Consider the following 24,668-nt stretch of genomic DNA (forward strand, 5'->3'; position numbering starts at 1 on the left):
ATTGAGTGGTAGTCATCACGATGACTGTGTGTCATGTAATTTGTCGATGGTATATGAGTTTTCATTCCATATGTAAACTCATTCTACATTCATTCCAATGAATGAATTCTAACACCCATTCATTCCACATTTGTCGATGGTCATATACCATCACCGATGGTATAAGAGTTGTCTTACAGTTGTTCATTATCTTTACTTTTGATAAACTGATTCATGAATTCCATCTTTGCTTGATCACTTTCCAACTCACCAATGAACCCCCACCTATGCCCCGAGGATTGTGTTTCCCTTTTGGTACAATAGCCGGCTTAGAGATTGTTGCGCCCTCTCACATGTACGTGTCCAGGCCACGCGCGACTTCATCCTTCACCCCACAGTCATCATGAATGTTCCCATACGCGTAAGTCGTCACATGTCTAAGTCGTCACTTTTTTCTTGGTCCCGATGGTGACAACTTATGCCTAGTCTACTGTATATATATATATATATATATATATATATATATATATATATATATATATATATATATATATATATATATATATATATATGCAGTATATGTATACATATCTACTCTCACTATTATGATTTGAATACTTGTGACCCTATCCTGTTAATCTTTCCTCAACAACAAAGTTGGTATCCATAGCAAGCAAGTGTGAGCAGATTAAATAATGGACTGGATAAGTTTTAAAACTTTGTTGTCAACTGCCAGCTACTTGCTCTTTACTCACTGATCATTCTTAAGTGATAATCCTTTGCAGCTTAGGTTCGCCACTCACATAATGGATGAGTTCCCTTGCAAGGAATATAGGAGCAGGCCATTGGGCACATGTAGCCTGTGCAATGGTTGCCAACCTCCAGTTGTTTGTCCATGCTCTATCCTTTCAAATGCTGAGCTTCAAGCAAGGGAGTAGCACGTACCATTTTTGAAGTCTTTGGAATGACTCGGCCGAGGTTCAATCCACCGACCTCTCAGACTCAGAGTGGACTCAAAAACCATTACACCACCAAGGACAATGAGTCTTTTTGGAGCTGGTGCTCAATAACTGACTGGCTATTTGGTGAAAATGTGGAGATGAGGGGATAAATAATATGATTATTCTTTCATTTTCATGAAAAGATGTGATTTTAACAAATCTTTATAGTGCGACCAATTTGGCAAGTCCTGGGATGGGGTGCTGAGTGTGGGGGAAAAAATGAAGCAAAACAGGTTACTTTTATTGTACCCAGAATATCCTTGTTTAGTATTTACTTTTCACTGCCTTTCAACACAATAACAACCATTATTCCAGAAAGGTTTGTGTTTCGTGTCTCAATAATATTCAGCATGATGAGGGCCAATTGTTTTCATTCCCGATGGGAAAGATATCCTGAACACACAAGAAATTACTTTTTTGTGTGTTATCAGGTCGACTGCTTGCAGGGAACATGTCATCACAGTTGAGTTATGAAACCTCGGGCGTCTTTAGCATAGGGAAAGAAATATACAGGTTCGTGTACAAGTCAATATCTGTTTGCTCTCGGGGGTGGGTTTTAAATATCAACAAAATGAAGAAAGGGGAGATGATAGTACATAGAAAAGGAAGGTATAGGGAGCAGGAAGAGAAAAGAAAGAAGTTTGGGAGGAGATGGGAGTAAGATGGAAGGAAGAGATGAAATGTATGGGGAGTGGGATGTCAAATATTCCTCCATATTTGTCGAACAAATAATTAATTATAGATGGTCCCAAATATCGTTTTATTTAATTTTTGCAACTCTCATACAATTTCCTTTTGCATTCCCCCTTTATTCCGTACACCAATCTTAATGTACCGATTGTTAGTATCACCCGTGTAAGTCAATTAAAGTCCATTATCGGACAATCTTAGGCCTGAATCTCTGTTCAAGCTTGACATGGATGACTTGTTGGGTCTATAGACACTGTTGCAGACAGTGGATCTGGTAACATGGAAATCAGCAAAATGCAAACCAATAAGTATTGTTTGGCAATTTGATGTTTGTTGAGATCCAATTCAGATTTGCTCTTTCATTAAATGTGTGTAAAAGATAAAACACCACGTGGCAGCGGTCAGTCTTGATTCATGTATCCTATATTTCATCGACAAAAGGTTGACATTTCAAGTCTTGTTTGACAAACGTATTAGTTTGATCAATGATGAAAAGCAGGGGATGGAGAGGACGTACTCGTTTTAAAAAGTGTTTGACAAGATACGACACGAAAAGTTGTTTTTTTATTACAGGAACATCGTCAGCTTTGTAGCGAACTTGTTGAATTAAGGCCAATAATAAATACCAGGCAATCACAAGGACCATTCATAAAGATCTACGAATGAGATACTCACAACACTCCATGAAAACACAAACCAAATTTTTTTTGGACTTTTTCAATGTACAGTATTGGTATATTTTGACAGTTTTGATTCCCCGAAAAACGAAGTACCGACATACAGAGTAAAGTTAGTTATATCTTTGTATTCTGTTCAGCTTATAAGTATATACTGCACTCACGTGAGCAAATATGCATTGCGAGTGTATAGTGAGAAATCAATCTTATTTGTACTTCTTTCTATTCCACACGCTCTCCGCATTCATTTCTGACATACTACGCACCAGCTGCAGTCAGGTCAGGTCAGGTATGGGAGCGTGCGCCGGAGCAGCGCGTCGCTGCATCCACGTTCTGCTAGGACTCTAGGGGCCTCCATCTGGCCATCCCTGTGGTATTGGTAGTTTCGTGAATGCTGATGAATGCATGACAATTACATGCTTACTATGTTCTTTGTTTTTTTGGGTGGTCGCTAGACGACCCTTAGTCTCAGGTTTTTTGGGGGTCGCTAGACGACCGTTATTCTCAGGTTTTCCGTCTGTCTGTATGTCTGTCTGTATGTATGTAATGGACAGCTCTGGAGGCCAGAGGAGTCAACCGATTTTGATGAAACTTGACTGGTAGATTCATACCAGGATCTAGTTGTATGCTTTTGAGCACCGTTGCTATGGACGCCACCGTTGCCGAGCAACGGGACTTTGAAATTTTTGAAAAAATCAGAAAAACAATTTTTTTTCTAAAATTGGCTTCCGCACTTTTATGCGCACTATAATCAACCTCTTTATCAAAAATTTTCAGCCTGATCCGTCAAAAACTGTATGATTAGTATGCAATTATGTAGCGACCACCCATGTTGCCTACCGGCTTGTTTCATTATTAGTTGTTATTTTCACGAAAAAAGGAATATGTGATATTGGGAGTTGCATGAATTTTAAAGCTGGCATGATGAACCAGAACTGACGAGGCGGAACTGAGAGTGATAGCAACGGGCTGTCAATTGTGGAGCACGAGACGTGATGAAAGCAGATGAGCAAAAGATCCTTCGTGTGGGCTGTCTTTGCTTATACAAAACAATCCCCCAGGCAGATGCCTGGCCCATCTCCATCTAGTTGAGACGCTGATCAATGTGCTGCAACCACGAGGCATGTGGTCCTCCAATCACGAGGCTCCCTTGTTGAGAGAGCATCAGCATCAGGAAACGAGCCATGTGTCCATACAGCCGCAGCTGATGCTCACGCACTATTTGGTAACAAATATCATTTGAATCTCTCTCAGCAACTGCTCGTTGGACACAACGTCTGCCCAGCGATAGCCAAGGATTCTGCGAAGAGACCTGGTACCAAAGGAATTTAGTCTCAATCTCAGATCTTTTTTATTGTTTTTTGTAAACATTGTCGAGGCTCGTATGAGAGCTAACACACAACGCAGAATAAGGGGGCAGGAGACAAGAGAGGCGGGAAAGGGAAGGGCAAAACCAATGGGGAACAGAGACATTTGGAGATCTGTGGAAGAGAGAGGGATGGGGTGGGGAACACAATGTGTACAAGATGGACACGACAGGGACTTTCAGGAAGGAAAGCAGGGAATTTGAAGGAGGTGGAGTTGGGGTGGATTAACGAGGGTAGAAAAGATCGTGGTTTTGGATGGGAGAAGATGTGAGGTGGTGGTGAATGGCTGGAGATCTCTGGTAAGAGTCCAAGTCTCACATCCGTAGAGCAAGACGGGAAGCACCAAGGATCTGAAGACTCAGACTTTCGTCCTCCTACAAAGGTACTGATAGTGCCACACCTCATGATCCAGTGAATCCATGACTCCCTAAGCCTGAGCCAGACGTCTATCGACCTCTGGCTCACAGCTAGCAGAGACATGAATATCACTGCCAAGGTAAGTGAATCTCTCTGTGACATCAACATCCTCACCACAAACAGGGAAAGAAAAAGATAGTGACATCCAAGATGTCATTGAAAGCCTGGATCTTAGTTTTGACCCAAGAAACCCATAATCCAAGTGGCTCCAACTCCTCATTGAGCACGTCGATGCCCCCCAAAAGGATATCTAGAGTCTCCGCAAAGATGGCTGCATCATCGACAAAATTGGGGTCAGAGATCTTGACATTCCCAAACGATGCACCACAGCTTGATCTCTCTGCCATCCTCCCCAGAATCCAGTCCATACAAGTGCTGAAAAGAGTGGGGCCAGTACAAACCCCTGACAGGGGTGGGGATGGGGGGGAGGGTGGCAAGTCTGAGGGAGGGATGCGCAAGCTAGGGGGAATGATACAATAAAAGGCAAGAGTGCACCGACAAAAATGAGGGAGAGGAGACCCCGAATGCAGTGAACGTTCCGAGACACCAGCCCATCTCGAACCTATTGCAAACTCCAATAGTGCATATCCTCTCATCTGACCGGCTTTCCCCCATGCTTTCACTCTTTTCTTCTTTTCTTTCCTGTCTTCTTTTTTTCTTGTTCTCCTTCTGCTTTTGATCTCCTTTCACTTATTTGTTCACTTTTCTCTCTTTCTCTCACACTTTATCTCCTCGTACACCTTCAACACCTCTCGTCCCTTTGCACCTTGCGGCGAGCTCTGCTCAACATAAGCTGTGCCGCCTGCATTGGCCATTAACCCTCATTTCTCCTCGTACACCTCCCGCATTTTCCCACCAAAACAGACGTCAAGTTCATGCTCTCTCTATCGAGTGCAGCCTTTGGCTGCTGGTTGCATCATTGGTTGGGACGCGGCTATGCTGCTGATGCAGTGTCCCCCTTACCAGTATACTGGTACTCATTTTGCCGACCTCGGAAGGATGACAGGCTAAGTCAACCTCCTGGTGTAATAATTCAGTGGCGAACGGGGCTTGAACTCAGGACCGTAGGATCCCAAGCTGCCACCCTAACCACTAAGCCAACACCCAGCTTAGTTCATGCTGTGAACCATCATAAGAGCAGGCGCAGAAGGGAGTGCATAGGTAATGGCAAGAAGGGATTTCGAGCAGAGCATGAGGGGTCCAAACACCAGATGATTGGCAGGACTATTGACACCAGCTCCACTGAGCTGGCACAAGGTGTAGAGGGGCACGGTGCATGACCCCAGCTTTTATCTTTCTCTACTCTTTTGACCATTTTCCTATCTCTCCTTTCCCGGATGTATGTGGCCAACTACTGTGGAGTTGCTAAGTTACTGTTAAGGTTCCGAGGGCAGGTTTTTCACGTTGTGAATAAGAGGAATGTATAGATGCTGAAAATACTTGTAATAGACGTGCCATTGTTCTATCTTATAAATATATGTCATTTTCTGATTACTGCTATGAAAAGTCATTTCCTTAAGAAACTGTGTCCTGATTTATCGTGTTGGTTCTGATTTCAGCAAAGGATAACCAAAGGTTAATTGGGTTTGGTAAGTGCTAGAAACGGTTATGTAACTAATGGTCCTGCTCAGCCAACTAGGTAAGATTAGTTTCGTTAATTGTCGGCACGGTACACGCTCGTACTCGAGCTTTTTGTATGGCCATACAACTTTGGATGTGGGACCCAGCAGGGAATTCTGGGGCTACTGGCAATCATGGTCTCTTAAAAACATGCTGTCTTCTCGGAATTATGTGGAGGCGACGTTCGTCACATCGTGGTCAGTATGGACACCCAAAACTATTGCAATACATAATTGGTAACAAAATGTATAATTGTTGAATTACATCGACTAACCAGACTGGAGGGAGGTCTGGGAGGTCAGCGGTTCAACGTACAGGTAAAACAAGGAGGTTAAAAATAAACTTTAAAATGGTTTAAAAAAAAAAGGACTTCAAAATGGTCCATACTGCTTCCTTGCTTGAGAATTAACATTCAAAAGGATAGAAAACAACCAAAGCTTGACAACCATTTCACAGACTTGATGGGCCGAATGACCTCCTCCGATATTGATGTTTCTTGAAATGGAACTCATAAATCATTGGTCCCCAACCTGCGGCCCGCGGAGCCCGATACTGCAGCCCGCGAGGACTTTCCAATCAAAACGCATTTCCATGTAGCAATTTTAAAGGGGTTTACACAATACCACTGCCGGCCGGCGCCGTGACCTGAAAAGCTTTACACAATGCCACTGTCGGCCACTGCCGCTTACCGCCGGGAGGAATCAAATCAATTTGATTTTTACCTTCCGGCATCTTGCGGCAGTATTTAAAATTAATTACAACCCGAACGGAAATTTGTTCAGAATTACAGTGCATGAACAATCGATCGATCGAATACATATAAAATGTATTAATTAAAAAAACAATACTTCAATAAACCCCAAACGTTGTATCGATTTCTCAACACAAACGTTGTGTGACAGTATCAAGTTTCTCAATAAAATGCATCAATTTTTTTCTGGCTCCCAACATCCTTGGGAGTAGTGAATTAGGCCCGTGGGATCAAAAGGTTGGGGACCACTGTCATAAATCCATGTAATTTGGACCATTTAAGCAGCATAATCGAACATTAGAGACTTGTGTAAGATGCACTGTTGTGAAGTGTCATTTAGATCAGTTTGATTTTTGTATATTAGGGGGATTAACACAAGAATGCAAAACTAGTCGGAATCATAAAGGCTAATGTCGTTCTACATCGGTGGACAAGTCGAAAAATGGATGTAATCGACAGAACGTTGATCTAAGTATGCTAACCGCCATGGGAAGCAAGGACAATCTGCCATTTCAGGCATTAACACTTCGCCCAAGCAAACTGGAGAGTTCATAAAAAAACACCTTACCTCGCACAATCTTGAGAAACAAGGACATGTGCGGTGTCTATGAGTGGCAAATTTGATTGGTTGTGATGATATAAAATGTTGCAATATTTTGTCCAAGTACTGCTGAATGGAAGGGTTTTGCAATTGCAAAAAAATCGATTTGTGTTCTACAGGGTTCAAGTATATTGTAACAGCTGTAGCCCATTCCGGTTACTGGGTTCAAGTTCCGCATGCCGCATCAAAACGACCGCATCCGCCAGCTAAATCCACAATCCCGGGCAAGTTCCCGGACCTGTTTGTCACGTTACAATACTCATTGGGACCGCGAAATTAACTGGATGATGTGGCCGATAGGTGCTTGCGACCTTTGTAATCTGGCTGAGCAACTGTGGATCACCTGCACAGCCTGAGCCAGTTTGAGCTGGCTGTTCGAACAACACTGAAGTTACCCTAAATCACCAAACGAGGTCACCACAACAAGCATAATCCAATCCCAAGACCAGGTATATTTATTTCAAAGTAAACGTCATGGGAGAAGTTTTACATAAAGCAATAACAAGAACCAGTAGGTAATAAATAAATGAATAAAAATGAATCGGCAATAAACCCCGTTAACCTCTACCGAATCATACCACCCTCAAACAAACCAAGCGATGCAGATTTCTTAACGATTATTATCTTTGGGCCCATTCATTCACTCAAGAAGAATACAGTACAGGGAAATCCAAACAATGCCGAGAGGTCTCTTTCAAACCCGGAGACAAGCCGTGCAAGAGTCCCAGTGCAGAGTTTGGCATGTTGGCAGCTCTCTGACGCAATCCGGCACAAAAGCTCCTCAAAGCTGCGGAACTGCCACTCTCGTCAAAGCCCTCTTTGCTCTGGGGATCAGGCACAAAAGCTCCTCAAACACTCAGCTTTGCACACTCCAAAAGACTATCAAGGCCGATCTCAGGCGCTGTCTTCCTTTTTGCATGACAGCCGTTCTTCCAAAAAGCTCCCCCTCATTGGACATAACTGTTGCTTTAACGTGTTAACGTGTCTGCACGTGCACTTTGTAAGGACATTTATAAAGAGGAAAATAACATAACAAGCCGGTAGGCGGTGATGGGTCACCGAGCATGGAAACTATAACATATAGAGCAAAATGGATGTCATGTAGCAGATGGGGAATCACCTTAAGATTATGTATATCAAATCTCATCCAGTTCCATCTACTGATAACTACTCAGTATCCATTTTAATGAAAAGTACCGAAAATGCGGTTTGAAATCGGAAATCCCCAAAGTTCGAGGGGGTGCTGTGGGTGAACAAAGATCTAAATCAAAAATCCGGCTCGGTCGTTTGTGCACAATGTATTCCAGACGATTAGTGTGAATTTTCATGACCATCCGACCATAACCCTAGGAGGAGTAGCATTTGGCGCGAAGGCACCTCCAGCTCTCGCATATTATCGATTTTTGCACTAATTTACCTTTGACCCCTGACCTAAGCGAAATCGGTGAATATGTCCTGAGGCAAAGTTGTAGTACTCATTGAGTACCATGAACCTGCAAAGTTTCATTCGTATCGATGCACTCACCTGGTCGCTAGGGGGCCTTCAATTATCGCCAATTTTCGCGCATACCCTAATTGTCGGGGGCGCTGCGGGTAAACTATTCCATATATCACAAAAACTGGAATATATTTGATAGAGCATCACCTGTAGATCATTCGTGCCAAATTTCATAACCCTACGTGGGATAACGGCTTTCGGAATTGATTTCGTGTGAATGGTACCAATTTTGAAGGTTTTTCGGTTGTTGCTAGGGAACCAAAGCGTCCCTAGCAACCATCACAATTTCCAAAGCACAAGGTCATAAGATGTACCTACCACCCGAGTGTGGTCAAAATCGGCCCACGTTTACTACCAATTATGCTGATGACAAACGAACAAACATTCAAACAAACATCCAAACAAACAGACAGAATTACTGACAATAAGGGTCACCTATTTTGGCGACCCAACAAACATCCAAACAAACAGACATAATTACTGACAATGAGGGTCACCTATTTCGGCGACCCAAAAACACACAGGTAGAAGTTCGATGTGGGGGATAAACAGCAGTAGGGTAGGGAAAACAAATATTGATCTACACCTATGCAGTGTATATCTGTTGCACGAATAATGCATCACGCTTATCTAAACAAATACTGGCGTTACACTATGCAGTTTTATTGCCCCCTAAGGAGCATTCCTACAACAATATAATTAAATTGAAATCAAAATAAAGATTTTAAAGGTTGTAGTAGAAAAAAACTTGGAAGTTTACCGCCGTTGATGCAGCATCTTTCAAACCACCTTGTTTAACCCGTTACATTAGTTATTCGGACCTGTTGTTTGTGTTCTTTATGATGTCCATAAAAACAGTAAGTTTCCTGTTTGGAATGATTTTCAATTTTGTTTGATTGCCAGAGTGAGACAGGCAGACTAAAAAATAATTATCTCACTCCTCCCTGCGCATGCGTGATCGGGACAAATTCAGAGCCAAAGTGCTGCTAAACTACAGGCTAGTTTTCTGATTCATGTTGGAAATATAACACTCAATTGAAATCGAGTTCCTCAATCATAAACTGACATTTGCAGACATACAAACAGACAGGCAGACAAAGTGAACAAATTGCTTAAACCTAATTTCACTTCACGCGTGTGGGGTAAAGATCTTTCGTTGATAACAATTTCCAGAAAATATGTATAATGCAATGTGGAAAAACAAAGTGAATGCATTGTACAGTGCATTCGTATTTGATATGGGAGTCCTTTGCTTTATATAGACCATGATACCTTGTTTTCATGCTTCCATACAGTTTATCAATGTCTGCCTGTGGAATGTTGTTCCAAATACCCTGTCATACTTTCCACAATTTAATCTATGGTGTTTGGTTGCCATTTGACTTTCTCAGTGTGCAAATAACCTCATAGCTTTGGTGATGTTCATATCAGGACTTAGTATTTTATTGAAGGGTCTCGGCTCATGTAGGAGCAGAATAATAAAGGGTAGCATGCTCACAGAATACTGAAGTGTATGTGGATGGAGGGAGCGGATGCAGAAAGAGGAAAAAAGGAAAAACACAAAACAAGGAACAGTGGTCTGGAGAGGAACACAATGGGAAAGAATCAGAGCGTGTAGAAGGGATCATGGATTTGCATAGGTGAGCACATGATGTAGCGATGGTCCGTGAATTTGAAAGACTGAAGTGAGGACCACGAGACATCAAACACAAGAAGACTATTTCACAATTTGGAAAATATGGGGATAAATGAATGCAGGTGGGCAACCAGTCTGTATTTCTGGAGGATGAGCAGATGACGGTTTCAAGAAGAATGTGTGTGACCTAGGGTGGCTTGGGGAGTGCAGAGGTCAGAAAGGGCAGGAGGAGCAAGACCAGATGTAAGCTTCTATATAAGAGAGAGCTAAGCAACCTGCCTTCAGTGGAAGAGTGACTGTCCTTAGGAATCTGCCTCCTGCCTTGAGACACCAATTTTGCGAAGGGCCTTGTTTTTGACTGCCCCAAAAGGAGCAAGGTTGGGAAGCAGGAGCACCAGCCCACAGTGGGGACTTCACCATGGACAGGAAATCAGACAACAGTGGGGGACCAACCTCCATGGAGCTCTGCATGAAAGCCTTGTGCAATGTGATGAGTTTGGTGTGGTTTAACTGTATGGAGAATATCCAGAGGAGCAGTTTGCCTTTGATGCCAGCTTAATGATATGATCCTCCCATGAAAGGTTACGACAGATGAAAGGCTAAGGTGTTAAAAGGACTATACCTCTTCCAATGGCTGTCAAACGAAGTGGATTGGACAGTTTGATTGCCAATCCTTCTGAAGAGACACAATGAGAGTATGTGACCTGCCGGTATTGAACGTCATTTTCCAAGCAGCTGACCAGTGGCTTATCTTATCCAAGTCTGACAAAAGGGATTTTGCAGCCACCAGTCTACACTCCTGTGATGTATCATTCTGCATGAGATGGAGTTATCAATAAAATGGTAAATTGGTTGATAAGAGAATCGGACATCAGTGATTAAGATAAACAAAAGCATAGGTCCTAACATGTTGCCTTGTGGAACCTCAGCCTGAAAGGAAAGATCATGAGAAAAGGACACCATTAAGGGCCAGCTGCTGTTTCCACGCATTGAGGAAATCAGAAAACCACTTGAGCAGGGGGTCTTGAATAACAAATTAAGACAACGTCGAAAAGGTATTCCATCAGTATCTTTATGTTCCAGATAATTTTTACCACATTGACTGCATGTGCGGGGTCATTTTCATGTTGGGGAAGGAGATATATTTCTGAGGGAATGGCAGGATGGGTCAGAACCTGCCTGTTAATTTTCTCTTTATGTCAATATCTGACACCCTTGGCAGACACTTGTATTGAAATTTACATTATTTTTCAGTTTTTGGTAACCTAAACTTGTTTTTTTTAAATCTCTGGCAGTTTACCACTTAGCTTTGTACCATTTCAGGTTATTCACCAGACTTGAACTGCTTAAATTTCAGTGAAAACTGGAAAAATGGGGGTGTTCTAAAACTTTTGACCGGTAGTGTATGTATGTATATATATATATATATATATATATATATATATATATATATATATATATATATATATATATATATGTATGTTTTTTATATATATATATATATATATATATATATATATATATATATATATATATGTATGTTTTTTTATATATATATATATATATATATATATATATATATATGTATGTTTTTATATATATATATATATATATATATATATATATATATATATATATATATATATATATATATGTATGTTTTTTAATATATATATATATTTTTTTAATATAAATATATATATATATATATATATATATATATATATATATATATATATATATATATATATATATATATATATATATATATACAGCCATGTATGCTTTGGCTCCATTATAGATAGTTTGTCTAAGCCTCTAAAATGACACAAGGATATCCTTCCTGGATTTTTTTCAACTTTTTTTTTAAATGTTGAGGATACAAAATATATTTAGATGCAAAAGACTGGAGGTGTTATATTTCATTGCTTGATGCCATTAACCAAATAATTAGTGACAGAGGCATTCTTGATAAATTATTTAAGGTATTGCTCCATACCAATGAGAGAGAAATCGTCGTCCATGCCATCGTGACAGCATTCCAAACCGCAATCCTTGGACAATCACAATGCTCTTGCAAAACCTTCAGGCCCCCTCGTCGAGTGCGGTCTGTGTGGGGCTCAAGGGAGTTTTATTATTTATTTGTGTTCAATTCTGTTTCGTCCTGTACCCCATAGTTTATAAACGTCTGCATTAACTTTGCTGCTTCACAAATGCAATCTCATGTTATAGATTTATTTCTGATCACTTAAGGGCTTTCCATGTAATCAGACGTCACATTTCATACAAGGTCAAAGCCATGGTAGAAAACTACCATGGATGAGACTTGATTATCCTATTTAAAAGGAGCGATGAAGTAAAGCGAGTACTGACTGTTTTGAATATTTCACCTGAAGAAAATGAACAGAACATTTTTTCCCAGGGTTATGTCTCATGAGATAGAAATCATTATCATTACCAGCTGGTTAGTTATGAGTTATGTTTTCACCCCTGTCTGTTTGTCTGTTTGTTTGTGAGCAGGAAATCTCAAAAATTTATGGACGGATTCAGACGAAACTTGATGGATAGTTTGGGTGTGTGAATGTGACGATTTGATTCAATTTTGTTGAGATCCGGATCCAGATACTGGAATTTTAAAAGTTATTCTTAACCTTTGAGATATGGGGCCAGAAACGACATTATTTCAAAAAGTTGTGTATGGATTCGGCCGAAACTCGATGGACGAGTTTGTTAGGTGAAAAGGACAAACCGATTCGATTTTGGTTCAGGTCTGAATCCAGATCAGGCCTATCAGTGGGATACCATCCCTCCCCATTCCAAACATCTCCTAATGTCTCTGTTCCCCACTGTTTTTTCCTTCCCTCTCCTGCCCCTCTTGTCTCCTGCTCCCCATGTTGTGTGTTATGTGTGTTAGCTCTCATAGGAGCCTCGACATTGTATTATAAAAAACAAACAACTGTTCAGCCTGGTGGATGTAGCCTATGTGCTCTACGGAGTGCCGTTCTAGTTCCTTCTTTTTTCACTTACCATATCATTTCAAAGGAGGTTATAGTTGACCTGTTTTTGGGAAGACTTTGACGTGATTTTCCATTTGCTACTTGGGAATTTCCACATTGCTGATTTCCACAAATATCACGAAATATATATATATATATATATATATATATATATATATATATATATATATATATATATATATATATATATATATATATATATATATATATACATATATATATATACATACATATATACATATATATATATATATATATATATATATATTTTTTTTTTTTGAAGTGTGAGACTCTTGACAGAGCTTCGGTGCTGCCAAAGCAGTTTCTTGGCAAAGGTTATACTGAGAGGTTTGCCATTGTGTTCCCAACATTGTTTGTCTGTTCTCTCTCCTTTTAAATGCTGAGCATCAAGCAAGGAAGCAGCACTTACCATGAATATATATATATATATATATATATATATATATATATATATATATATATATATATATATATATATATATATATATATATATACATTAATTGTGATGAAAGACAAAATGTTAATTTCTCTAATACTGCAAACATTCGTCCACATACCAACTACAGTATCTTGATAATACGAGTAAGAATGTGGACGAGTTTTGTTACAAACATCCTCATCATGCTTCTGGACAAACAACAGTCAAACTTGACCAAGGGGTTGAAAAAGCCATTTTTGCGGCGATTCTTCTTGTGAAATCTTCACCCACCATCACTCACAAACAAGTTTCTTCAAAACACCTCTTCCCCTTTGCGGTCACTCGTTTCTTAAACGCCACCTTTTGTTCCTTTTTGCTTTTGCTTGTGAAAATAAAAACGTTTCATTTGTTCCGATAATGTGCTGGTGTTATTGCCTTCCCATTTGGCCTTTTTGGAGTCTCAAGTTATCAAACAACCTTCCTTTCCCTGGTGTGGAATCGGAGATGTTTTAAAAAGTATTCCAGATAGTACTTTACTTGTTTTTAATCAAGATTAAAATATGGCAGGATAACTTTACTGAGCTTTCTGAAGTTCTCCAAAGCATTACAGGCCATTGCTATTGATTGGGGTCCAAGTGCAGAGACGAGGCCACTTTATGAGGAAGTTTACATTAATATTATAAAGGAGGTGGGTGGGTGGGGGGGGTATTATACTTCTATAAATGCTGTTTGCCATTGTAAACTCGATGACAGGAAGGATGAACCAAATGGCCTCTTTTCGGCTGAGTCTCTTTACATTTCCCAGGATTCTCACACATCAAGACAGGCAAACCCTGGACAGGTGTGAATGGCAAATGATCAGCAATTGTGGTTAAAAAGTATTTCTAGCCTCATTGAAACTTTCAAGCCATACACTAACCACAACCCATACTCAATGCCTGAGCCAGAGTTGTGTCCATGCTAAATATAGAGGAATTTGATTCAAGACGGTTTGGCAGCTATTCATAGACAAGCCAAGCTTTCACTTCCCTGCTGTAGCACTTCTGGCATGTTTGCCTAACGTTTAGTCATTCCCTGCAGCTCACTTCACTTCGGCTTACTCTGAACAGTTTATTGCCAGCTCACCAGCTACATGCTCTTTACTCGCTGATCATTCTTAAGTGATAATTCTTTGTAGCTTAAGTTAGCCACACATGTAATATGGGAGTTCTCTTTCAAGGAATACAGGAGGAAACCATTGGGCACATGAAGCCTGTGCAATGGTTGTCAACCTACGGTTATTTATACGTGCTCTATCCTTTCAAATGCTGATCATCAAGCGAGGAAGCAGCACGTACCATTTTTGAAGTCTTTGTTATGACTCGGGCCAGGGTTCGAACCACACACCTTTCAAATCCAGAGCGGACGCTCGAACCATGATGCCACCGAGTCTGGTTGATCGTAGCTCGCTTGATTTACATAAAGCTCTCCATGCATGACCATGATAAAAGCTTCATGCAATAACACCAGTTTTTGTTTTCATCAAACTTTTTCTATTGACGGAGACAAAATTTCTGATTGCCTGCTGGGCTGGAAGTAGCCATTTATAATATCCAGAAAAGCATCTCCATGTCTGATTTTAGCTTTTCATGATTCAAGGCTTGAATAATTGAATTATGTGCAGCTACTGTGAATGTCAATCAATGAAAGTATTTCTTTTTCATTTGACATTTTTTATTTAAGGCTCATTGAGGAGCTTCTACATACATCACATGTAGGGAGAGGACATTTGTAGACCTCAGTGTACTTTAACATGATTTAAAAGTACATTAGTAGACAACGGATGTATACGTAGGATGGAAAACCGGTCTTGCTGGTGAAGACCTCTGATAGCTCCACCGAAGGGTTAACGCCCGAAACATCAGCCTCTCCGTGCTTCTCAATGCCGTTAAGCATACCTTGATCAACATCCTGTTGATTTCATCAATTGTTATGTCAGATATTTCGGTTTTGAACCTGAGTTCCAGGCACCTTGAGCCAGCAGTTCAGATTGCAACACAGGAATACAAACAGGCCCACCCAGCCTTGCCCTTTATCTTATCCCCACATTGCATTTGAAGACGTCTGTTGATCTCATATTTATTTCAGCTACAAACACTCTCGCGCAGATTGTATCTTTGCATATCTCTTGTTGCAGAAATGCCAGGATTTTTTCAGAGAGACCTATACTTTGTAGACATTGCATAAAGCTTCAGACTGGTAGTTCGATTTCTGGAAGTTCCTTTTGTTACCTCCGCCAGTGAGGTTATGTTTCCACACACCTGTTTGTCTGCGAGCAGGATATCTCGAAAATTTATGCACTGATTCAGATAAAACCTGGTGGACAGGTTGCGTGTGTGACAAGGATGAACTGATTCGATTTTGGTAAAGATTAGGATCTGGATATTAGAATTTTAAAAAGTGATTCTTCACCATGGACAGATAGGGCCAAAAACGATATATGGCAGGATATCTCAAAGAGTTGCAGACAGATTCGGACAAAACTTGGTGGATAAGTTGGTTCAGTGTCAAGAACTAGCTCATTCGATTTAGGTTCAGGTCCAGATTCAAATCTGATCCATCAGTGGGAAACAAAACGGAAACTGTTCAGCCTGGCAGAGGTATGCACTCAATCAAGTGCCGTTGTAGTTTGGTGCTGGAATATCCTTCAAACTCTTAACCGGACAGAAATAATTGTAATACGTCTCGTCAAGACTCTGCACGATACGTTTTTAAATGATAGTGAGACTTTTTGCAGTTGAGGTTAGGTTCCAAACGATCAGTTCATCCGAGGGCATAATACGTAACCCTTTCAGTTGGCCCTTCGATGCCGGGTTATAGGAAACGTCCATAAACTAACTGATTATGCATCTGGTTTTCGATAAATGTCCCAATAAACCAACGCCATCTCACCACCACCCCTTTGATTGTTCAATTGGCTTTTTGGGTGAATTTGTAAGCTTAAACAAACAAACAAACAAAAAAAAACCACCGAGCTTATGAAACCCGTGCACTCCGAAATAAAGCGGTTTGTGGTCGCTGTGGGTGCTCAAATAATTTGCAAGAAAATCTAACAACATTTCTTTTTTGTTTGTTCATAATCTCTTAACCAGGACTTGTGGCAAAGTTACCTTTTCCTGATCAGTTAAAATTCGCCGATGAAGGGACTTTCAACAACTTTTCGTCATTCTCATTTAACTGCACACAAATGGGTGAGGACATCATTAAAAGAACGTTCTTAATGATGGGAGACATTTATTTTTTAAATGCAATTTTTGTACATTAATGCTATAAATATGTAGTTCATGATATTAAAACTCTTCTGCTTTTTTTTTTTTTTTTTTTTGCTATTTCATTTAGTCATTTCATAAATAGCAAGGAATACTGATGATGCTTCCTATTTCTCAGGCTAAGATGGCGGATCATGTGCAGATAGAGTGTGTTTGTGTGTTTCATCGTGCTCATTTATAAAAAAAAATTCTCAACATCCCAAATGCATCTATCACCTTACCACCCTGGCCTCGCAAACTCACGAGGTCCACCAGGCTTTACCAACAAGCTTTGGCCTGGACTCCATTGGCTGCAAGGAGCATGACCGTAGCTGTCTGAACATCCCACATTTGACCTCAAGTTTTCTTGCACAAGGTTGTGGGGGTGGGGGGGGCAAAGAAATTGAGGCAAGTTGTTATTCTTTAAGATCACCATTCTGGCCATTGCTTTAAATGTTCTGCTCTTTACGTAACACTACAAGTTACATATCACTGCAAATATTACTTTTTTATTCATTACAGACAAGTTTTCCTCCATTCTCCCCCCCCACCACTCCACCCTCACCCCACCCCATATTGTTTAGTTCTAACAAATTCCATTTCGTGGAAATCCAAAATCCAGAAATGACTATTTTTTATACTGAAACAGCAACAACCAGATTGATTGATTGAAATATTATGTTCTGACAATTTAAAATAAGGAATCGGTTTTGGTGAAGTTGCATTTTGGAATACATGACAATTATGTGACTTGGACAAATTTTCCGCCATTTTATGATCCTGAATTCCATTTTAGCTCTCATGTTGGTGCTGCATGATCTGTAAACACCCACTGCTCTTGGAAAGGAAAGCCTCCATGCTTGGGCCTAACATTTATTGGCTTAGTTTACACAATGGAAGGGCTCAGTTTGCTGTACCTTGGTGGAGATAAAGGCTTGAGCTTTTGGCCTGATGTCCATCACACTGTTATCGGCATGCAGTGCCAGCCACCATATCTGTGCCAATTCCCCTCAGCCCCTTGGGTTTCCTTGTTTTTGAGGCCAGGGAAAAGCACGGCCCAACTTGTGTGGTGGGTCACAGGTTGTGTGAGGCCTGGCTATGTTACCCACAGGGTGGGGCTGGTCTGGTGCAGGGCGGTCAACATCCATGGGAAGGGGAGCAGTCAGTGCGGTCTCTAATCTGTCGACTGCCATGCTTACTTCACCCTGTCCACCGGAAAAAAGTACGGGAAGGAGCCGGAGGCAGATAAGCCTGTGGGGTCCACTTTATAAAGTGAAAAAAAATGAAAAAAAACTGCTGTTATGGCAGCTGCCCCTACAGACAGACCATAATCGGCAAGAAAAATGGTCACTCGCCAACTTTGTTTGGTCACTTTTTTAGCTTTCCACGAATGGCCAGCAGCCTGACTCGCAGGGAGGGTGGAAATATGCTTGTTTATTACACAATGTTTTTTTTAATCACATTATTCAGTTATGATTTGCATACATGGGAAGTGAGATGTTCTGTACTGTCGTCATAAAAAAAAAACAAAAGTCTTAATAGATTGCAATGAAGAAATGAAAAAAATGTAAAATGGAAATATCTGAATGATGTCAAGCCCAACTCATTACTGGCTGTAATCCGTCATAGAATGTGGAAAAGTGAACTCTGCTGTTGTAGGATTCCATTGTGTTGCTTTGTGCCAAGTGCCAAGTACTAAGATAGCGGAGCATCCAAATAACTATTACTCAATTTATCGTACCGAAGGAACTTTTGACGACGTGTACATATATTTGTGTTGAGCTTTCTTTATGCTATTTAATCTGAGCGAAGGCAGTGAAACGTTTAGATTTTCACCCGTATTTTAACCATTTCCGGGTTACGTCCTTTTTCTCTTGCTTTCAAAACCAACAGAGGGCGTACATTTCACCTTGTCCATCATGATGGCCAGCAGTGTGACCACTCCTCATTTTCATAAATGCCAAGGTGAGCCAATGAAAAAAGCCAAGAATTCACAAGGTTTCGGAAAAATGATGATAATAGAAAACCTATACGCCAAGAAAACCTATAGAAAACCAAGACGCCAAGGTGAACAACGAATAGCCAAGATCTTGTTAAAAAAGCCAAGGAGTGGTCACACTGGTGGCCAGGTACGGCAGTTTGGGGAGGCATTCAGCCGTTGGATCGCATCTCTTATTTGACACTGGATTCGATGCTTGTTTAAAATCGAAATTATTTTTTCACCTTTCACTCTGTACTCGACTATAAATGTCATGAAACTGTTGCTAGGCCCGACATTGTCTTTAGGTTCTGTTTTATAACTTTGTGTCTTATCTCATGAAGAGGCTCCATGACCTCCATGTTGGAGAGCATTATTTCAATGATGAATTTTCTCAATCAAATGTTCACAAAGATGTATGTTCACCGCTGTGAGGACGAAGACTGTGCATGAACCTTTCTTAAAAGCGAGAGAGGAAGGGCTCATTCCCGAAATGTCTCTTCACCTCCCTCATGGTGGTTAGCATACCTCCGTCAACATTTGGTTGAAAAACATTTGTTGTCCTTATTTTTTCTGCCGACACACACTGACTCTCATCCTCATGAAGACTAATCCAACCTCCTCTAATCAAATCAAAGACATTTTGCAGGTTGTGTTTCCTCACCTGATATTTTTCTCCTCTTTTCCTCTTCAATCATTCCCTTCCTAATAATCGTCTTCAACCATTGCTCCACCGCCAGTACATCGCCTTTTACTCTCCGCGTCATGCTTTTGCATGAGCCTCGATCTACTGTAAAAAAAAAATTATATAATTATAAGACCAGCTTTCCATTGTCTTGTGGAAGTTTGATTCTCGAAGGAATCAAATAAAAGACCAAATACCGTGTCGGAGTCATCAGGAGGAACCTGGATATGATTCGGGTTTCAGCTGCTACTCCTCTACCCTCAAACGCATCCAGGCACAGCCAAGTGAACCGTACAGAAACAATTTGCAAGAGTTCACTTATCTGTTGACACATAGATGAAGAAAGAAAGAAATTGACTGCAAGAGAAAGATGAATTAAACACACAATGTGTACCAGCACAATTAACCACAGCTTACAGTGAATTTAGACTTTTTATTCATTAGAAGTAATAAATAAATTAATCTCGCAAAGAGCAGATGTTAAAGCAAGTGCAATCACATGTACATGTGTTCACACACATGCGTAGCGCCTCAGAAAACTAAAGAAAGCAAAGAAAATGCAAGGTAGGAGAGGTGGCATTATGGCCTCAACAAACGCCTACAACCTGTCGGAATGGAAATCACCAAGAAGGCCAAGAAGACCCTGCTCCATATTTCGCACGTCAGCAATATCAATCAGGAACGCATGATTGAGAGTTGCTCCAGGTTCCTGCGTTGGTTCTGGGTTTCGTTCTCGTCCCGATCGCAGTCCCAACTCTGGCTCCGATCCAGTTAGGAGTTCCAGACAGATTCCTCGGCACAGTCCGTAATCCGTTTCCAGCTGCAGTCACAGCACTTAATCCGTTTCCGCCTCCAGTCCCAGATTGCATCTTCCCTTCCCATCCAGATTGCATTTGGGACTGGAGAGGAATCTGCCCACTTTGAGAACAAATGTTTATTGTGCTATCATGGAAGCATGTTGAATTTCAAAAGGGGATTTAAACATGTATAATATCCAAAGCCCTTCACCTTGATTAGTTCATTCATAGGTATATTGGCCGACAGGATGGCTTAGACGTACGCATACTCACCTCTAAGCTATCTAGCCTTGGTTTGAATCCCGATCCAGCTATAAACTGTCATCCCTGTGTTTCACAGGCAGGGTGATTCATCAATTTGTTGATGGCGTCTCATCTGTCAGCATTAGTTGGTGTACAATGGTGTCCTTTACAAAGAGTAGGTAAGCTATCGCCATCATCATGTCCAAGTTACAAATTCCTGCCATAACTACTACTGGCAGAGGAATGGCAAACCAGCCAGCTTGAACCCAGGCCAATAAACTTCTTCGGCGAAACCAACGCTCTGTAACACAGAGTAAGGTACATCAGTCAGTCATTGGGTATATTCTGCCTTGTACTAAACATGAAATGCGGATACTGCATAAGCAAATAATAAAATAAAAAACAGCAAAAGAGGATGATTAAGAAAAGTGTTGTTTGTTTTTCTACAAGACATAGCGGAGTTACATACGGACAAAACAAGCATGGGAAAGAACCAACAGGAAAAGGGAAGTGAAGGAAACAGCAACCAACAACTAAGAGGTTTCAGGGAGGTTGGGTTCATGGGGGAAGAAAATATCCCAGGTAGGTTTAGGGATGACGTAAGATGGTGGTGCACCACTTGTTTTTGAAAGCCAGGAGTGAAGAGTGCAATTGAACCACAGGTTGGTTGATAAAGGTATGTCACCTTGTGGAGCTTTCACAAGCTTGAGAGCTTCAATCAAGTCAAATGTTCCTCAAAGGACATAATTATAAACCATTCCATACTTCTATTTTATGTGCAATGTAACATCGTCACCCTGCAGTGAGAGTCAATGTTTAAGGATTTTTTTTCTCCTTCACAATATCGAGGTTCATCGAAGAGCAAGTCGATGGCGGTCACAGATGGACACAATAAACAAGAGAATGGCCGAAAATGAAAGTAGGAGGGAAGGAAACACTGTAACCTGGAAGTAAGAGGGTAGGGTTTGCTTTGGCCTTATGTAGGGTTAATGGGGGTAGAAAATATCATGAGTAGAGATGGGGAGGGTGACATGTCTTGGTGGTGCATCACCTACTTGAAATCCTGGAAGGAAAATTGTGATTGAAACAACTCACAAAGGCAGTTCCACAAAAGGGACAGAAGGGGAAGACATGAGTGGAGATGGGGAGCAAGCCTGGATTTGAGGACTTTATCGAGGTTGGGCTTACTGAAAGAATCCGTGCATTGTGGAGGAGCTGAGGACTTGTGCTTCAGCCTCATTTCAGGGAGTTCCAGTAATTTTGAGTGATTTGGTTTCTGCAAAATGCAGTAAAGACAGATGTGATGCTCTGGCACCAGAAATAACATAACCCAATCATAAACACAACATAATACACAGCAATAACAGTGATTGAAACACATAACCTGGGAAACAAATATCACGAGAACAGCACTCGGTAGAGCGCATACCTCAACTATGCAATGTCTGATCCAGTAGCACATAATGGGCCCAATAAATTATTGAAACATCATGCTATATATTGTGTTTGGCCCCATCTATCAATGGTGAAGAATCACTTAAAAAAATTAAATTTTTTATCGTATCTGGATCTTCACCAAAATCGAATCGATTCGTCCTTTACAGTATCACACACCCAAACTGTCCACCAAATTTCATTCAAATCCGTCCACAACTTTTTGAGATATCCTGCACACAAACAAACAAATGAAATTGCTCATTGAGCAAGGAATTTCCGGAATAACTTTGTCATATCTCCATGATCTCTGAAAAAAACAAAAACCTGAAGATCAATATGGTTCTTATAAGTCGATAGTGCAACTGTTTAATGAGTTATAGCACGTAGTTTGGTAATGATCATAACTTGGAAGTCATTCGGACTTGAAATGGCGTTTTTATCGCAATTTGAAAGTTTTTACCCGATCTCCCTGACATTCGACCCCCGACCGCAAAGAAGGGCATTGGTGTGACACCCCCAATGAGACATATGGTTGGATGCAGTATTGGAAGATGCACATTTTGGATTTGGTTTGAAGTTGACACGACCATTTTAGCGGACGTTATTGCGAAAATAAGAATTTCGGTTTTTCGTTGACCTTGACCTTTGACCTAGATTCACCAAAAACGACAAGTGTCTAAGTTGGACCATGGCCGACGTCTGTACCCAGTTTGGTCATGATCGCTGAAACGGTGTGGCTGATACAGGATAAACAAACACACAAACAAACAGACAGACAGACACACACACAGAATGACACACACAACCGACCAACATAATTGCCGAAATCCGAAGGATTCCGGCAATTAACAAGAAAGATGTCGTGCAGAGCACGATACTTGCAAAAAAAAAACCAAACAATAGGCTTCTTGCTTATGACAAACTCTATCAGATAGAGAACTTTCATGAAGATCGGTTTGAAATTGTGACCCATAGGCGGTTGACATACAAACAGACAGAATAACGCATACGACAAACCAATATACTTGAAAAATCTTCGATTTTCGCAAGTAATAAACAAACAGAAAATACGTTGAGCAGAGCACGATACTTTCAAAATCCCTAAAACAAATTTGACTTTAAAAATATTCGGTGGTTGAATTCAATGACCAACAAGAAAGCATCTGAAAATGCAAAGCCCATCCACTTTGTATTTAGACTTCTAATTTTTCTTATTCTTTTGTAAGCTAAACAGTAGCTTTGACCATTTGACTTTTTGACAAAATTCTTAATTTGTCTTCTCATATTGTCATAGTAACCGGGCGTAGTGGCGTTCGCCTGTAATCCGGCTAACCGGAGGCTTGGGTTGGAGGATCGCTTGATGACGGGAGCTCTGCGCTGGGCCGCGCTATGAGAGGGTGAAGGGCAGCCCGGAATCATGGCGAAACCCAATCCTTATCCCTGTGTCATAAGAGGCGACCAGGGTTGCGTCAGGAAGGGCATCCGGCGTAAAACCTATGCCAAATCAGGATGCGGATCATAACGGATGATCCGCTGTGGCGACCCCTAACAGGAGCAGCCGAAAGACGAACAACATATTGTCATAGTAATGCTTTGATGAAAATTTGATAACAAAAGCTGAAATGATAATGAATATTTCAGGGCAATTGGATGACAATTGGCAATTTTATGTGATGCTGATGACCTTTGACCTTTGGAAGAAATTATTAATTTGTCTTTTCCATGTTCTCATAATAAAGCTTCCTTCAAAATTTGATGACAAAGGCTCAAATGGTAAAAAAAAAAAGTTACTGCTCGGACGGGCACACACACACACGATTGCAAAACGTCATCTCCCGCTGAATAGCGAATGGACTAAATATGAAAATTCTGTTCAAATTTCAAGTCAATCGGATGAAAACTGACAATTTTACAAATGTGGCCGATGTCAACCTTTTGGCCGATGTTGACCTCAAAAATAATTGGTGGTTGAATTCAGTGACCTGATGTGCAAATCCTCTTCAAATTCAAGTCAATCGGATGAAAGTTAAGGATTTTATAAATTTGACAAGGTTGTTGACCTTTGGCCTATGTTGACCTATTGACCTCAAACCAGACCTCAACCAGAATAGCACTAAGTTCCTTGACTTTGCAAGAAGTCATGGACTTAGGGTGGCTGGTTCATGGTTTCAGCGCCCACAAGCTCATCGCTGGACTTGGTATTCCAACGCTGGCGGTGTGGCAAAGGAGATTGACCATGTCCTCGTTGATGGTCGCTGGAGGATGATCCAGAACTGCAGGGTCTCCCGGAGTACTCAGTTCCTCAATACTGACCACAGGCTTGTTGTAGCAACTCTAAAGCTGCCACCTTAAATCCTGGAGAATGGTACCATCCCAGCCTAGGCTGGATGTTGCCAAGCTCAGGGATGAGAGAGTAGCTGAGGAGCTTGTGAACAGGCTGAGTGGACAGTTGGGGGGTCTGGGTGCTTTGGGGGGTCCTGAAGAGTTGTGGGGTGCCTTCAAGACCACCGTCCTTGATGTTGCTGGTTGATGTCTTGGAACTCACCG

At 40.9% G+C, this 24,668-nt stretch overlaps 2 long non-coding RNA genes across 2 annotated transcripts in view; one reads left to right on the plus strand and one right to left on the minus strand.

Moving 5' to 3' along the window:
- The window catches only part of LOC147013855 (uncharacterized), a 263,399-nt gene that overhangs the window by 156,986 nt on the left and 81,745 nt on the right, over positions 1-24,668 (plus strand). The window lies entirely within an intron of this gene.
- On the minus strand, positions 15,411-21,989 carry LOC147013857 (uncharacterized). Its single transcript, XR_015050527.1, has 5 exons — positions 21,873-21,989; positions 20,250-20,985; positions 19,842-19,966; positions 19,624-19,749; positions 15,411-18,186 (listed from the first exon to the last, which is right to left on the minus strand). It is a non-coding gene; the product is annotated as an uncharacterized LOC147013857 (long non-coding RNA).

This window comes from Eptatretus burgeri, chromosome 13 (assembly GCF_056783735.1).
Source record: "Eptatretus burgeri isolate ZD-2024b chromosome 13, Ebu_testis_v1, whole genome shotgun sequence".
Classification (NCBI taxonomy): domain Eukaryota; kingdom Metazoa; phylum Chordata; class Myxini; order Myxiniformes; family Myxinidae; genus Eptatretus; species Eptatretus burgeri.